The 16,124-nt window shown below is 39.0% G+C and overlaps 1 protein-coding gene across 2 annotated transcripts in view; it reads left to right on the forward strand.

Annotated features, from left to right (window-relative positions):
- Nucleotides 1-16,124, forward strand: part of ASCC1 (activating signal cointegrator 1 complex subunit 1) — a 99,729-nt gene that overhangs the window by 80,948 nt on the left and 2,657 nt on the right. The window lies entirely within an intron of this gene.

A 16,124-nucleotide genomic window follows, 5' to 3' on the forward strand; every position in this document is an offset into this window, starting at 1 on the left:
AAGACTGAAACTACATCAATGTAAAAAATTATAAAAAAAAAAAAAAAAAAGAAGATGGAAAGACAGACATGCTCTTGGGAGGGGAATAGGACACTAACCATTTGTTATGGTTGTGGGTTTTTTTTTTTTTAATAACCATCTTCCAGAAAAGTTTGTTGAAGTCTTGCCTATGTTCTGTTCCAGCATTTAGGATAGATGTAACTTCTGTTAATTCCTGATCTTACTACAAAATTTGGCCCATTTGATTTCAAGGGGTATAAGAATTTAATGTAAGGAACAACTTCCTGATTAAGATGTTTCATATTGAGCAAGCTACTAATAAGGTAGCTGCATCTTTCACTAGAATGTTTTTTGTTTTGTTTTGTTTTATTTAAGAAAATAGAGTCCATTTCTCTTTAAAGCCATTCTTCCCACCAACATCCTTTTCAAACTATTCCATTTAATTCCATGAAACCTATCTGTCAGCTCTGTCATTACACTGAAACCGCACTGTAAAAAGGCACCAGTAGCCCCCTTTTGTCCAGAGCCTTAACCTACTTTAATTTTTTCCCAGTAACCACATTGAGAGTTGTAAGCCCTTTTCTCTTTCAAATGTTGTCTTCTCTTGGCTTCAGTGGCAGTTGGCTCTCCTGGTTTTTTTCCTTTTTCTGGTTCTACTTTTTTTTTTTTTTAATTCACTGCCTTGTATGACTACTTCCTAAAGTTTTGTCCTTATCTTTCTGTTTTTCTTTTACTGCAATCTTGTTCTATCCAAATCCTACTCATCAAAGTCCAATACAGGTGTTACCTCCTCCATAATGGTAAGGACCATCCCAGTCTATGGCATGCTTCCACCTCTTAATGCCTTCCCTCCTCTCCTTACTTTGTGCAGACACCATTCACGTGCCTCTCAGCGCTTAGCAATGTCTCTTGTGCCTGGCAAGCATTTGGGAAGCTTTTTCTGGATTGGCTAAAACTGTTTTCCGTAGAAATCAGAAATCTGTAAATTTCTATAGAATCTTCCTTTGGCAGAAGAAAAGAAAAAGATTTTGTTTGACGAAGGGGATATTTTTTGCCCCTTACTTGAAATTGTAACTCTCAGAGCAGGGTCCTGCAAGCTGTGGTCTAAGGACCAAATTTGGCCTATCCCGTTTTGTTGTATGGACCTCAAACTATGAATGGTGTTTATATTTTTTTAATGGTTGAAAAAAAGTAAAAGAAGAATAATTTATAACATGTAAAAATTATATGAAATTCAAATATCAGGGTCTCTAAATAAAATTTTATTGGAACACAGCTGTCCTCATTTGTTTATGCACTGATTGCTTTTGCGCCACAGTGCCAAAGTTAAGTAGTTGTGATGAACAATGTATGACCACCTGACCCTTTATGGAAAAAGTTTGCTGACCACTGTCTTAAAGGTTACTGTTTAGTTCAATTTTTTTTTATTTCACCCAGTGCCCTTTCTGCTTTATGATTAGATATGATGCTTGTATTTAATAGACCTTCAAGATATATTATTTATGTCATAAATATTTAGTTAACGGCAGTCAGTCCTATTGAATTTTCATTTACTTAACTCTTTTCTAGCAAATGTTTCTTTTTAAAAATTAGTTTACTAAATTCAAGAAAAGAGAGCCCCAAGTCAAATATACCTGTAACTCATACTCACAATCCTCCATTAATAAGTGAAGTTCATTTTTCAGTTAAATTTGATTGCAACTTTATTACTTCACATCAGCAAGGTTCAGCTGATAGGAATAATAATGAGCTTGAATTTACATTTAAATTCCTTTTATTTCAAAATACATCCAAAAATAATTTTGTGTTTCTCTGTGGTGTGCACTAATTAACTTTAAACATGAACAGTGATTTCTTTTGCATTTTCATTTATGCCTTATTACAGAAGGTATTAATAAAAAGTATTGAATGAAAACTAAAGACCAGTGAACTTGTAAGTAAACCTGTGTTAATTTTAAAATTAGCATGAATAGGGCTTCCCTGGTGGCACAGTGGTTAAGAATACGCCTGCCAATGCAGGGGACACGGGTTCAAGCCCTGGTCCTGGAAGATCCCACATGCCGTGGAGCAGCTAAGGCCATGCGCCACAACTACTGAGCCTGTGCTCTAGAGCCTGCGAGCCACAACTACTGAGCCCACGTGCCACAACTACTGAAGCCCACGTGCCTGGAGCCCGTGCTCTGCTACAAGAGAAGCCGCAGCAATGAGAAGCCCGTGCACCGCAACGAAGAGTAGCCCCCGCTTGCCGCAACTAGAGAAAGCCCGCGCGCAGCAGCGAAGACCCAATGCAACCAAAGATAAATAAAAATAAATAAATTTTTAAATAAATAAATAAATAAATAAAATCAGCATGAGTAGCAGAAAAATGTGGCATTTAGAAAGGAACCTGTGACAAGACATCTTGCCAAAATACGGCCACTCTTGCTTTGCTCTGTTAGTGATAAAATATGGCTCTGCCTCCATTCTTTTTTTTTTTTTTCCCCCATGGGTTTAGAATGCAAGTTTTATTTTTGAATCCCCGTTGAAATAAATATGTTACTCTTTGAAAAATATTTAGTTATATGCCACTAAAATTATCCCTAGAGCCCCCAGTGATAGTCATGCCCCATTCTGGAAAACACTACCATAGGGAATTACTGGAGGTACCCTGGGGAGGTAGGATGAGACCACTGTTTGTTGAGCAAGGGTCGTCTGTGTCCCAAGTAAGCTGCTTGCTGCTGTTCATAATTCTCTGAACCCCAGACCTACCAGCATATTGGATCTTATCTTTCCTGGCTGGCAACACTTTGGTGGCTCCCTATTCTCTTCTAGATAGAAGAGTAAATACCTTAACATAACCTACAAGGTCCTTGGGGATGCTGGGATAGGCCTACCATTGCCCCATCAGGCTGGTGAAGAGAGGGGGACAGGAAACAGGGAGGATCTCCTGGAGGAAGTGACATTTGAGCTGAAGTCTAACCAATTTATGGGAGAGAACTAGGTGATGGTGGTGAAGAGCTTTTTTAGGTAGAAGGAACAGCATGTGCAAATTTCCTGAGGCAGGAAGGAACAATGTGCATGTGAGCACCTGAAAGAGGCACTAGAGGAAGAGTCAGGGAGAGGAGTTTTGCAGGGGCCAGACCCTGCCTGCAGTCCCTGGAGGCATCACAAGCATTGCGATCTTAATGCTGTGCCTTAGGAGGAGCCATTTAGAGCTTCAAGAACCGTGACTTCAGTTACTTGAATAACAAATACTTTTTGAACAGCTACTCCAGGTGGAGCACTGGGGATTTTAATAGAACAAGACTCTCATGGTCGCTGCTATCAGGAAACTTATATTCTTTTAAAAACAAAAGTTATACATATGCATGGTTTAAAGAAATAACAAGTATTATAAGGTTTTCTATGAAAACAGAAGGCAGTCCACTACCTTTTCCCCCTTTTCCACTTTCGCAGTCTGCCTCCATTCTTGATGATTACAAAACAAAACTTGAGCAAATGGGAGATGCAGGAAGTCATTAGGGGCTTTTCATATTTTGCTAGTAATAGAAATAATGTATTATATGTTAAAAGTCTGAAAGACTTCTGACAGGTGATTGAGCAATTTCTTAGAGCATCAGATATATAAGGAAAAGTACAATTTGAAATGCTTCAGTTTGGTTTGGTACTATCTTGTTTTAGATTATTGGGTTGGGGGCAGGGGGAAGATTCACATCCAAGCAGTATTTCACCAAAACTTATCCTCTAAATTTGTTTTATGTGTCACTTTGCCTGGAAAGTGAAATCTTAAAACACTGATGAGAGCAGCTAAAGATATGACTGTCAGTGAGGCACAACCATTGTTAAAATGAAACTGGAAAATGAGCAGTTGGCTGATTTTTGACAGAGCCAACATCTGTTCTAGAAAGATGCACCCTCCCTGGTCTGCTGCTGTCTGTTCATACAAGATGGTTTTTTTTTCTCCCTTCACTCTCTTTTGAATTTATGTTTATTGGTTATTCATCTTTGCAGTGGTACTGGGATACTTCATGCCTTGTCTTGGCTCAGGCAGGGAATGATGGGTTTGGAAAGTCTAACCTGCACAAAGACAAGAAATAGGCAAAGACAATAAGAATGAAAAAGAATTATGAGATTAAAATTACTTTTCTTAAAATCTTTTCTGGTTTTTATCAGGATGAAAAATATTTTATTGAATACCTGCTAAAGATAAAACACTAAGCTACATGCTTGGTGCATTTGGGGGGGGATGGGGATAAATATTCGATTGTTTGGTCCCTCTGATCCCATTCCTATGAACTCTTTTGACAAGGTGCCTGTTGTTATTGTGGGGAATATTTATTTCTTTTATATATTCATTTGTAGGGGTCTAGTATATCATTTTGGGTGTAGTTCACAAGTGAAGGGAGTTGGGTTATGGTTCACTTGGGTCTATTTTATTTTTTTTAAGTTGTGGTAAAATATACGTAACATAAGATTTACCATTTTAACCACTTCAAGTGTATAATTCAGTGTCATTAATAAGCAGGTTCACATTGTTGTATAACCATCACCACTATCCATCTCCAGAACTTTTTCACCATCCCAAATTGAAACTGTGTACCCATTAAACAATAACTCTTCATTCTCCCCTCCCCTCCGCCCTTGGCAACCATAATTCTACTTTCTGTCTCTATGAATTTGGCTCTATAGGTACCACATGTAAGTGGACTTATACAGTATTTACCTTGATTCTGGCTTATTTCAGTTACATAATGTTTCCAAGTTTCATACACATTGTAGCATGTATCAGGATTTAGTTTCTTTTTGAGACTGAATAATATTCCATTGTATGTATACATTCATTCCATTGTGGTTTTTTAGCTACAGTGTAAACACACCAGTAACCAAATATAAATCTGCACCTAGAGATGGTGACAGGGCACTGTCTTCCTTGAGACAGCCTATTGTTTAGAGACCAGACCAAATGAAACCATATTAGATTAGGTGGCTTGGTGCCAGCAATGTCTAAGCGTTATTCCAAATGTTAGAGGACATTGTGGAAAGAGAAGGGAAGTGAGAGTGAAGTTCACGATGAAGCTGTGACGATTTCTTAAGAAATCATGTCTTCTTTCCCATATCTCAATGGTGAAACAGTTTTAGAACTAATGCTCGTAGATGAACATTATAATTACAAAATAAAAGTAGAAAAACAAGATGTAAGTCAACCAGAATTCCAGTTCAAAGTTTGCGCTCTCAGTTGTAGGTTAAAACATTGATACCAGTTTGTTAAATTGGAGAGGTCTTGCAACTCCTGAGGTGTGTGTGGGGATGATAACCCTACCCCTCTTCCAAGGCCTTTTGTCTGACCTTTAGCCCACACCTTTGCAGAGGGGGAGGAGGCCATCTGGACTGGATTACAGACAAGTAAGTGTGTGTCATAATAGATAATGTTCCAGTGGTGCTACTGAAGGCAGGTTTCCTATGGTCCTGACAGAGGACAAAATAAATATTTCACGTCTTGTTGTCTAATAAGATAAGATGACTTAGTTGAAAATCTAAGATAACATGTGGCAACCTCTCTCTCACCTTCCAAGGAAGCATTTCAAACAGCTATTTTTTGGACAGCTCTTATTTATACGTATATGTGCTCTTGCTGGTGCCTGATGTTGCCGAGGGACATCTGATTTGCTCTTTAACTTTTCTTGTTGCTGTTCTCCTGTTGGAAAAGTTGGAGTGGAGGTGGCTGTACCTGATGACCTTTCCTCTTTTCTCACTGTTCTTTTTCTGAATTTGTCACTTGCCACACTAGTCAGCCTCTTGGTGCCCCGCCTCCCTAAAGCCATTTGCCTAGAGACCCCCAGGCTGAGCAGAAATCATTCTGCTGCTTTCTGCTGACGTGCACTTCCTTTCTCATATATAATACAAAGATCAAACACTTACCTCCTGTTGCTATTGTTTGAGGGACAATTATGAGTAATCCCTGAGGGAAGATGACCAAACTGAAAGTAAGAGTGGTAACAGATTTGAATGAGCATTATGCAGCCTCCTTCTAAGGGAAAGAATTTATCTGCAGAAACGTTACCTAGATTAGTTCTGAAAGGGCATCTGCCCTTAGGGCTGGTGGTCACAGGCTTAGGGCATTGAAGAGACCCTGCTAGCCAGCAGCCACCTGGGGCAGTTTTTCCCTGGTGAAGCAGTAATATCCATGCCTGAAGGCAGGGCTTTCTCTGGAAGAAATTTTGCAGCAAACTCAACTCCCAGCGGCCCATCTCTGATGCTAATTCTACCTGCTGCTGTGGAAACCAGCAGAGCGTGCTGCTGTGTGCTGAGATGAGGTCTGGGTTCTTCAGCCGTGTCAGCACAGCCTCTTCTCTCCTGCCTCCTACCTCCACCCACATTTTTTTATTGCTTCTTTTTAAAACTGAAAAGACTCTGCAGGGAGGGGAAGTCCTTTGGCATTTTGAGTATTGAGGTGCTCAGCAGAACTGCCTGGCATCCTGTTTGTATATAGCAGTTTTAATTCACTCTCTAATAGGTCATTTGGCCTTACCAGCAGAGTCTTAAACTTGATAATCCTCACGTCAGCAGTGAGGCTCAGGCCAAACATCCAAAAGTGCAACACTGCGTAATTATTTGAAGGAGGTTTTAAAGCCTTCATTCCCTGGCTGTTTGGCTTCTGCCTGGCGCCTCTTCAGGTCAGGCCTATAACATTCCTCATGCTCTCTGCAGCTGAGAGAGGCAGGTGGTTTGGGAGAGCAGAATCAAAGAGGGAAGTTCACGTTCCCATTCTGTGTGAGCAGCTTGATAACGTTCCTATGCCACTGCTGTCAGTGGAGATGAGACTTGGGCTCTGGTGACATGCAAGCTTTTTGGTACTGTTTTAATGGAGATGCCCAAAGCAGGAGTGATGTGCTGATAGGTTGAAAAATCGTAACTGATCCACTGGTTACATTCTTCTTGCTGCTTTCCTTTTAGAGGTAATTGATGATAAGAATTATTCCTCCCACAGACTGGCCTTGACTTGCTCCCTCGATCTGAGGTGCCTCTGGCCTTTTGGAAGTACATTATGTCCTATTTTTATTGGCTATTATTAGCTATCATTATTGGCTCTCACCACTGATCACTGCAGTTTGAGGTTTCAGATTAGATGTGGTGTCTCAGGCGGAGTTAGGGCTGTATTTGGAGATGACTGTAGGATAGTAACCACCTAACAATCACATTGTCTTTTATTCTGAAGTAGATGTTTCTATTCCATTCTTTAAAAATATTATAGCCCCGTGAAACCAGTTGATGACTGCAGAGACTGTAAGCTATCAGAGTTCCTTCTAGACCTTTTCTTTTTTTCTTTTAAGGAAGCTGCTTTTTGTCCTGTAATGATGCATTGGACGTTATAGTTGGTGAGTGACAATAATAGAGCTCAAAATTCCATCTGATAATTTATCTTCCTGTAACTGCAGAATATCCTTGTAAGGTATTGTCCCTGTTTAAAGATGGAGAAATTGAGGGAGAGAGTAGCTATGTGGTTATTGATAAGAAAGCATTGAAGTCTAGTTTGCCCTAAGAACTGTTTTGATCTCTCTCTTCAATAGAAAAGAAGTTTCTACCTTTGGTTTCCAGGTGAAGTTGGGTATGTTTGTGTATGTGTAGAGGGACATGGCTTACCTTAGTGTGGATAGGCTCCATTGTGTTCTTTTGTGATGATTTAGAAAGAATCAATGTGAGTGCAGCCTGTATGAATATTTTTCAAGTAGATGGAAGGTGTTTTTGACCTGATGTGTTGGATCACCATTTTCCTTCTTATCTCTTCACATCTCTCGTATTTACTCTCTTCAAGAGTAATATTGCACGTAGCCAGAAGAAAAATGCAAGGTACGGGAAGGCTTGAGAATTTGAATTGCCTGGTGCCTTGGCAGAAACTCAGAATCATTTTTTTAGGTTTGGGGAATTTTAACAAACAAAACTTACCTGTGGGAAAAGAAAAAACTTACTTGTGATCCTAATTCTAAGTGACATTGGCAATATGACATATGAAGAGCTGTGATAGTTTTCAAATCTATTATATTTTTAGTCTGTTGTCCATATCTTTCTGTTTACTACCTAAAGTCTTATCATTCTTGTACCTGGAGGTACAATTTCGTGAAGAATGCTTCTGAAATATACCATTATTTGTTCTGTTGTTTTTCAATTAGAATCTTCCAAGGACTGTGATTATAGTTTTTTCACATTACTTGTTTGTCTTTCTTGGCCACAAAACCAAGTGGACGCTTCCTTTGCTGTCTGATTGCATATGCATAGCCCAAGGATGGGACTTCTTCCCCACTTGGCATTCTTTGGTACAGATTTGTTATTCAGATTGTGAGACAAATGCACACTGCCATGTGGACATGGCCTTCTACTGGCCTGTGTTCTAGGCCTGGTCCCAGGAACTCTTAAATTTATATCACAATGTTAGTGGTCCTAGCCTGTCTCTGTTTCTTATCTTTTAAATGGGGATAATAATGCTGAGCTCTGGTTTATGTCACAGTGATTTTTTGAAGGGTTAATGAGCTGGGCTTTGTGAGATACTTTTTAGATCCTTAGATGAAAGGTGTTATTTAGCCTCAGCAAGGCTTCCTGTGGGAGTGCCTTCCAAAGAGCTCAAAGTGCTTGTCAGACTGTCTTCTATTCATCCGCATACCATCCCGGGTAGGGAGGTAGGTGGGGGAGCATTATTATTAAGTACAAAATAGTGTTATTACTGATACTTTTATCTGTAAACAGGAGGTAATTGTGAGAAATAGAAGCTGGTAAAACAGATTATAGAAGAAAAACACTGGGAAAACTTCAGAGTAGCGTGCGTTTGCCATTCCTGTTTACTTTAGGTTTCCGAAGTCTAATTGCCATACATGAAAACAATAGAAATCATCCCTTCTTGGGGGAGAAACAGGACCCGTTGCATCCTTCTAAATCCTTGCATTAATTGAACACCAGTACTTATTTTCATTTGTACCAGATTATGTACTAAGGGTTAGTTTAACTTGCACATACCAGGAATGACTATAAATTTCATAGGACTTAACATTTTTTAAAAATTGTATAAGGACTTCCCTGGTGGTGCAGTGGTTAAGAATCTGCCTACCGATGCAGGGTACATGGGTTCGATCCCTGGTCCGGGAAGATCCAACACGCTACGGAGCAACTAAGCGTGTGCGCCACAGCTACTGAGCCTGCGCTCTATGGTCCGGGAAGATCCAACATGCTACAGAGCAACTAAGCGCGTGCGCCACAGCTACTGAGCCTGCGCTCTATAGCCCGTCGCCACAGCTACTGAGCCTGCGCTCTATAGCCCGTGAGCCACAACTACTGAAGCCCACGCGCCTAGAGCCCGTGCTCTGCAAGAAGAGAAGCCACCGCAATGAGAAGCCCATGCACCGCAACGAAGAGTAGCCCCTGCTCACTGCAACTAGAGAAAGCCTGCGCACGGCAATGAAGACCCAGCGCAGCCAAAAATAAATAAATTTAAAAAAAAACTATAGTTGATTTATAATATATTAGTTTCAGGTGTACAGCAGTGATTCAGTATTTTTATAGATTATGCTCCATTTAAAGTTATTTTAGGACTTCCCTGGTGGTCCAGTGGTTGAGACTCGGTGCTTACACTGCAGGGGATGTGGGTTTGATCCCTGGTGGGGGAACTAAGATCCCGCATGCCACATGGTACGGCCAAAAAAAAAAAAAAAAAAGTTATTTCAAAGTAATGGCTGTAATTCCCTATGCTGTACAGTATATCCTTGTTGCTTATCTATTTCATACATAGTATTTTGTGTCTCTTAATCTCATACCCCTATCTTGCCCCTCCCCCCTTCCCTCTCCTCACTGGTGTCCACTAGTTTGTTTTCTATATCTGTGAGTCTGTTTCTGTTTTGCTATATACATTCATTTCTTATTTTTTAGATTTTACATATAAGTAATAACATATAGTATTTGTCTTTTTCTGTCTGACTTATTTAACTAAGCATAATACTCTCTAGGTCCATCCACATTGTTGCAAATGACAGAATTTCATTCTTTTTTTATGGCACAGTAATATTCCTGTATATACCACACACACACACACACACACACACACACACACACAAATATATGTATATACCACATCTTCTTTATTCATTCATCTGCTGATGGATACTGAGTTTGCTTCCATATCTTGGCTATGATGTAATAGTGCTGCTATGAACATTAAGGTACGTGTATCTTTCTGAATTAGTGTTTTTAAATTTTGGGGGGATATATACCCAGGAGTGGAATGGCTGGATCATATGGTAACTCTATTTTAGTTTTATAGGGAACCTCCATACTGTTTTCCATAGTGGCTGTACCAGTTTACCAGGGGGGTTCCCTTGTAGGGGGGGGTCCCTTGTAGGGGGGTTCCCTTTTCTCCACATCCTCACCAACATTTGTTATTTGTAGACTTTTTGATGATAGCCATTCTGACAAGTGTGAGGTGTTATCTCATTGTTGTTTTGATTTGCATTTGCCTGATAATTAACGTTGTTGAACATCTTTTCATGTGCCTTTTAGCCATCTGTATGTCTTTGGAAAAATATCTATTCAGGTCTTCTGCCCATTTTTTAATTGGGTGGTTTTTTTGTTATTGAATTGTATGAGCTGTTTGTATATTTTGGCTATTAACGCCTTGTCAGCCATATCATTTGCAAATATTTTCTCCCATTCATTAGGTTGTCTTTTCATTTTGTCACTGGTTTCCTTTGCTGTGCAGAAGCTCTTAAATTTAATTAGATCCCATTCGTTCATTTTTGCTTTTATTTCTTTTGCCAGGACTTACATATTTTGAATCTCCATTTTAGACTTCAAAACTGAATTTCCTCTTTTTGAAGTCAAATCAGATAGCAAATAGTTCACTGAGGCCACCCAGCACAAGAAATAGATTTTCTTAAAGGAGAGATCTTTGAAGAGAGTGACCACTACTTTGTCTAAGATTGAAGAAAGAGAGCGAGCCTCATTTGGGAAGCCCAATGGACAAGGATCCCCAACATGTCTGTCATTATGCTGTTGAGGATTGGCCATTCATTCAGTTTTGTAACTTGAGGTCACAGATATTAGGAGGTTCCTCTTTACTCTCCTCCCCACCTCTCGCTGAGATTTTGAGGCTCATCTTTGCAGCCTAGTCACATGTGGAATTATTTCTGGTCTTTGTTGGTTGTGTCATAGAGCCTGAGAGGAAGGAGTAGAAGGTCTGAAATGAATGCAAGGGAAGATGACCACAGTTAGCCCTTAAATCTTGCTATTTGTTTTCTTTCAGTGTATACCACTACACTACCAGAAATCAATAATTTCTTCTGTGTTCTCCCTAGGAAACAAACATGTACAAACTAAAAATGGTAGGCTTCACAGATCATGTGAGCAAGGGACAGCAGGATGGTTAGATCTTTGTCTTGAGATTCTGTCAGGGAAGCTTTGGTTTTGACCAAAAACCTTTCATCTTGGTGGTCCACATTTGTCTCTTTACTTGGTAATAGGAAAACTTTGTTTAATTTTCTGAAGATAACTGTGAGTAGTCAATAAAGGATAGCAGCTGTATGCTTAACAGTTTTCAAATGTCATACTTACACTTACTTGGGTTTTAAATTTTCTTAAATTGTCCAAATCAGTACTTATTACTTACAAGTGATATCACAGATATTGGCAGTCTTAAATTCTATGTTTATTTCCTTATCAAATATTTGTAGTTTTGTGCAGCTGTTCATTGTTTTGTTCCTTTACGACAGGCTTTAAAAAATGCTGGCTTCCAACACAACAGGGCTCTGTGTGTGCGTCAGAGAGAAATGTTTTCAGAAAGAAAAAGGTTTAGGTTTCAAAATCCCCAAGGAATTGTTATAAAACAACAGTGAGGGGGAAAAACTCAATATGATTTAAATACTTTGCCCTGATTCTTTTTTAATTTAAATATTTCCTGTTAGGTCTTTTATTTTCTAAACAATAGACCACTTTGCTCTTCTTGAACTACTTTAGCCTATAAAGAGCAACCACGTTTCTTTTTTCTTTTTTTAAACTTGTAGTTTAAGCTTTTTCCTCTTCTCCATTCAGGTACCTAATTAAATGGAGCCATTTAGTTGATTTGTGCTTATTTTCATCCAGAATTCAATTAAAATTCTTCTAGCTGAACTAGAGCCATCTGATTCTTAAATGAGGTCCAGGATAAGAGGTGGCAATGAAAGTAGGAATAACAAGGAAAAAATATGTTCATTTCAGTCTTTGGGAGTTTTGTGAGTCAAGCTTGATCTCTGTGGTTTAACAGGGCCAGGTTTTAAGGGGCGTCACCCACAAGGAAAGGCTGTAGAGTACAGAGGTTAAAGAGTTCAGACTTAGAGTTAGGCTACCTGGGTTTGAATCTTTTTTTCTTTTTTTAATTGAAGTATAGTTGATGTACAGTCTTGTGTTAGTTTCCGGTGTACAGCAAAGTGATTCAGTTACACATACATATATATCTTTTTTTTTTCAGATTCTTTTCTCATGTAGGTTATCACACAATATCGAGTGTAGTTCCCTGTGCTATACAGTAGGTCCTTGTTGGCTATCTATTTTGTGTATAATAGTGTATATATGTTAATCCCATACTCCTAATTTATCCCTCCCCCCTCCTTTCCCCTTTGGTAACCATAAATTTGTTTTCTATGTCTGTGGGTCTGTTTCTGTTTTGTATATAAGTTCTGGGTTTGAATCTTAATTTCCTTTTTTTTTTTTTTTTTCTTTTCCAGCTTTATGAATGTCAATTTTCCACTGTTTACTTGCTGTGTATTCTTGGGCAAGTTACTTTAGCCTTTTAAATTTCAGGTTCAACCCTAAAATGGGGGTTAATAATAGTATCTGCTTCTTGGGGTTGTGAGGAGGCAGTCAGATCATCACATAGAGCCCGAAGTATAATGCCTGGCATGCATGCTTGCTCAGTAAACTTGAGCTCTTATGATATTTACTTCATTAGTGTTGTTGTCAACGTATATATTTGTTGTTCACCTTGATTTTTTAATATATAACAATATTGGCATTAGGTAACTTTGTTTTAAAAATCTGTTATGATATATTTGAGTTTATAAAAATTTAAATTGACATGGTAAAAATCACCATAAGTAAAGTGAAAAGACAAATGACAAATTGAGGGAAAATATATTTGCAGTTCATCACACAAAGAGTTCATTTCCCTAATACATAGAGAACTACTACTCAATTAAAAAAAAAATAGACAGTTGTAAAGTTTTTATGGTGATGTGCTTCCACTTAACTGTGCTACGATTTCATGTCTTTAATATATATTCTCAGAGCATACCAGGCAAACCCTTGGTTGGAGAAGGGCTTGAGACACACAGCTAAAGACACAGAATGAGTGTGTAAACAGATCTGAATTTTTTTTGTTTTTCCCTATAAAATAGCTCCCACTCAAATGTTCTGTCACAATCAGTGGTACCCTCACATATCCCTTTACCCTGTCATCCATGACTTTTCTCATCTTCTTTTTGTATCTCCTTCCTCTCATCCAGAAAATCACAGTCTGTTCTGTGTTTCCTTCATAGTATTTCACATCTGCTCCAATCTTTCCAGGCCCACTACTACTATTTTTAGTCAGTTGGCACTCAGTATCTCACAGTTTAACTGCTACCCTGGTCTCCTTTTCTTTCTTCTCTTGTTCCTTTCTCCAGTCAGCACAATCAATATGCCACACCCAGATTAATTTCCCTTGGTTTTCATCTTGGGTCACCAGCTTACTCAGAAGCCTTCAGGTTCCCCACCATCTAGAATGAAGTCTAACTTCTGAACCTGACCCTCAGGGCCCCCCTTAATCTGATTTTCCTTCCTTATGTCTCTAACCTTAGTCTTCTCACTGCTTCTTTTTAGGAACCCTCCATTACATCTAACCTGGTCTACTTGACCGTCCATACCCATTTCTGCCTTCATTCTGCCCTCCCTCCTCCTCTTCACTAAGTCTTAGACTTGCTACAAGGCCCAGCTCAGTTTCTGACTCTTCCAGATGGCTTTTCTAGATGCCCCAGCCCTCTACATCCATTGTTTTCTTACCTCCCGCTGCATTTATTAATTGCCTATACCTCTCCTCCCACACTTAACCTTTGCCACCTATACTGTTTTAGGTAAACTTTAATTGAATACATAATACAGTAACTTTTCACAAGGTGAACACACCCATGTCATCAACATGCCTCTCTTCTGACACATACCCCATCTCCCTAACCAGATGGCAGTTGCCTGGGGGGACAACACCACATCATATGCCTCTTTACATGAAAATGCACAATATCAGGTGCTCTGTGACATTCTAGATCAGAAATTTGAGCTAAGACTAGGCTTTGACAAATAAGAAACACATGGAAATTTAAAGGAATATGTGAAATTTCCATTACTAATAACTATAAATTCTTTCTTCACAAGTAGTTACAGTTGAGGCTGCATTAGAGGTAATACCATTGGGTAAGTCTTGTTCAAGGATTCCTAGGTGGTGATCTATAAATGAGATTTTTATGTCCATCTAAACAAGGCCATGTTATAGTTTTCTCTTTTCCTACGTGAAGTACACAGACATCTCCAACATTCGATTTTGTTGTCATTTTATCCAACAGATGCTTATTGATCATATGCATAGATACAGTCACAGCATATAGTGGGATTCAGCTTTGAAGAACATAAAAGATCTTTCTTCTGTAGAGCTTATATTTTAACGAGTCACCAGAAATAATTGGCAGAACTAAAAGAGAAGCTTAAGACTAAAGATAAAACAATGACTAAACAATAAAATAACTATGAAAAATTGTTACTAAATCGTCATAAACATAGAGAGAGAACAAGAACATGGGGACAAGAAAGGCTAAAATGAAGCTTGGCCTTGCACTAGGGACTTTGGATAAGAAATCCATTTGATTATGATGTTATCAAAAGGTGTGGAAGAAGATAACAGCCTGTGAAGGTAGAATAAGGACAGGTTAAGAAGAGCGGAGAGATGTTGTAAACATCATAGGAAATATATACTTTTCAGTAGTGCTTTACAGTTTACAAGGAAGGTACTTCGACTTGTTCATCTTATTGAGTCTTTACCCATTATGATCTTGTACCATGGGTGGTGTCGTCTGTCTGCAGCCACCGAGCTCCCACGTGCCTGTCGTAAGTTTAGACTGACTTCAGTCTTTCCACCTGCTGCTCTTGCCTTAGAGGAGCATGAGAATTTGTGTTCAGTCTTCTCTTAATTTGTGTGATTACTGCATTGAAATCACATCCCAGCTAACTTCATTATCACCGTATTTACTCTTTGCTTCAAACTTAAAGCATGAGAAATCTCCCTGGCAAATCATGCCGTCTGGAGGTTATAAGTATTTAAAAGGCAAAGTGAAATGAGAGGTAAGTACTTTCCAGCTCCTAGCTGTGGTGTCTCCATCACTTGGAAGCATAGGTACAAAGAGAAGAACCATGGACTGCTAATCCCTAAAAACGAACTTGTTGAAAGTATTATGAGTTCCCTTTTAGTTTTGTTTTGCCTTGTCTTTTATTGCCCCTTTGGTTATGTCTTCTTTGTACCTAGAAGGCTTCAGTTTGTAAAGCTGTAAATCTGTCAGTCTTGTTGGCGTGGCTTTCACTTCAAATTAACGTTCAGCAAAGGGATTAGCCGATAAACATTTTGGGCTGTATTTCTTTGCACAAAAGGGTGGATATGGTTTGAACAGGCTGCTGAAGCCAGGAAGAGAAGTTAATTGTGTAAATCAATGCAGGCAAGAGCTGATCACCTTTCTGAAAGACAAGACAATGAAGCACACAACCTCTAAATAGATCTTTGGGGTCAAGTTGATGTCATGTTGAAGAATCAGTATTTACTGGGCTTTATAAAGTTAGACTTTAAATGAACCCCGGGCATTTTGCTAGGCCATTAATTGCAGGAAGAGGAAAGGTGACAGTGGCTGAAGTCCATGGCTATAGAGATACTATAAAAATAAGTGAAGAGACAAGACAGTCACTTGCTAATGTGCAAAGGTCTCAGCTTTAGGTTCTACTCAAGCATTGTTGGTTCACGTACTGAAAGGCTTTCTCAGGATCGTGCTGACATTTTAAGAAAGAGCAACTCTTGCATCCTAACAGAAGAAGGTCAGACCTTTACTCTTTGACACTCCTTA

The sequence above is a fragment of the Balaenoptera ricei genome, chromosome 16 (assembly GCF_028023285.1).
Source record: "Balaenoptera ricei isolate mBalRic1 chromosome 16, mBalRic1.hap2, whole genome shotgun sequence".
In the NCBI taxonomy this organism is placed as follows: Eukaryota; Metazoa; Chordata; class Mammalia; order Artiodactyla; family Balaenopteridae; genus Balaenoptera; species Balaenoptera ricei.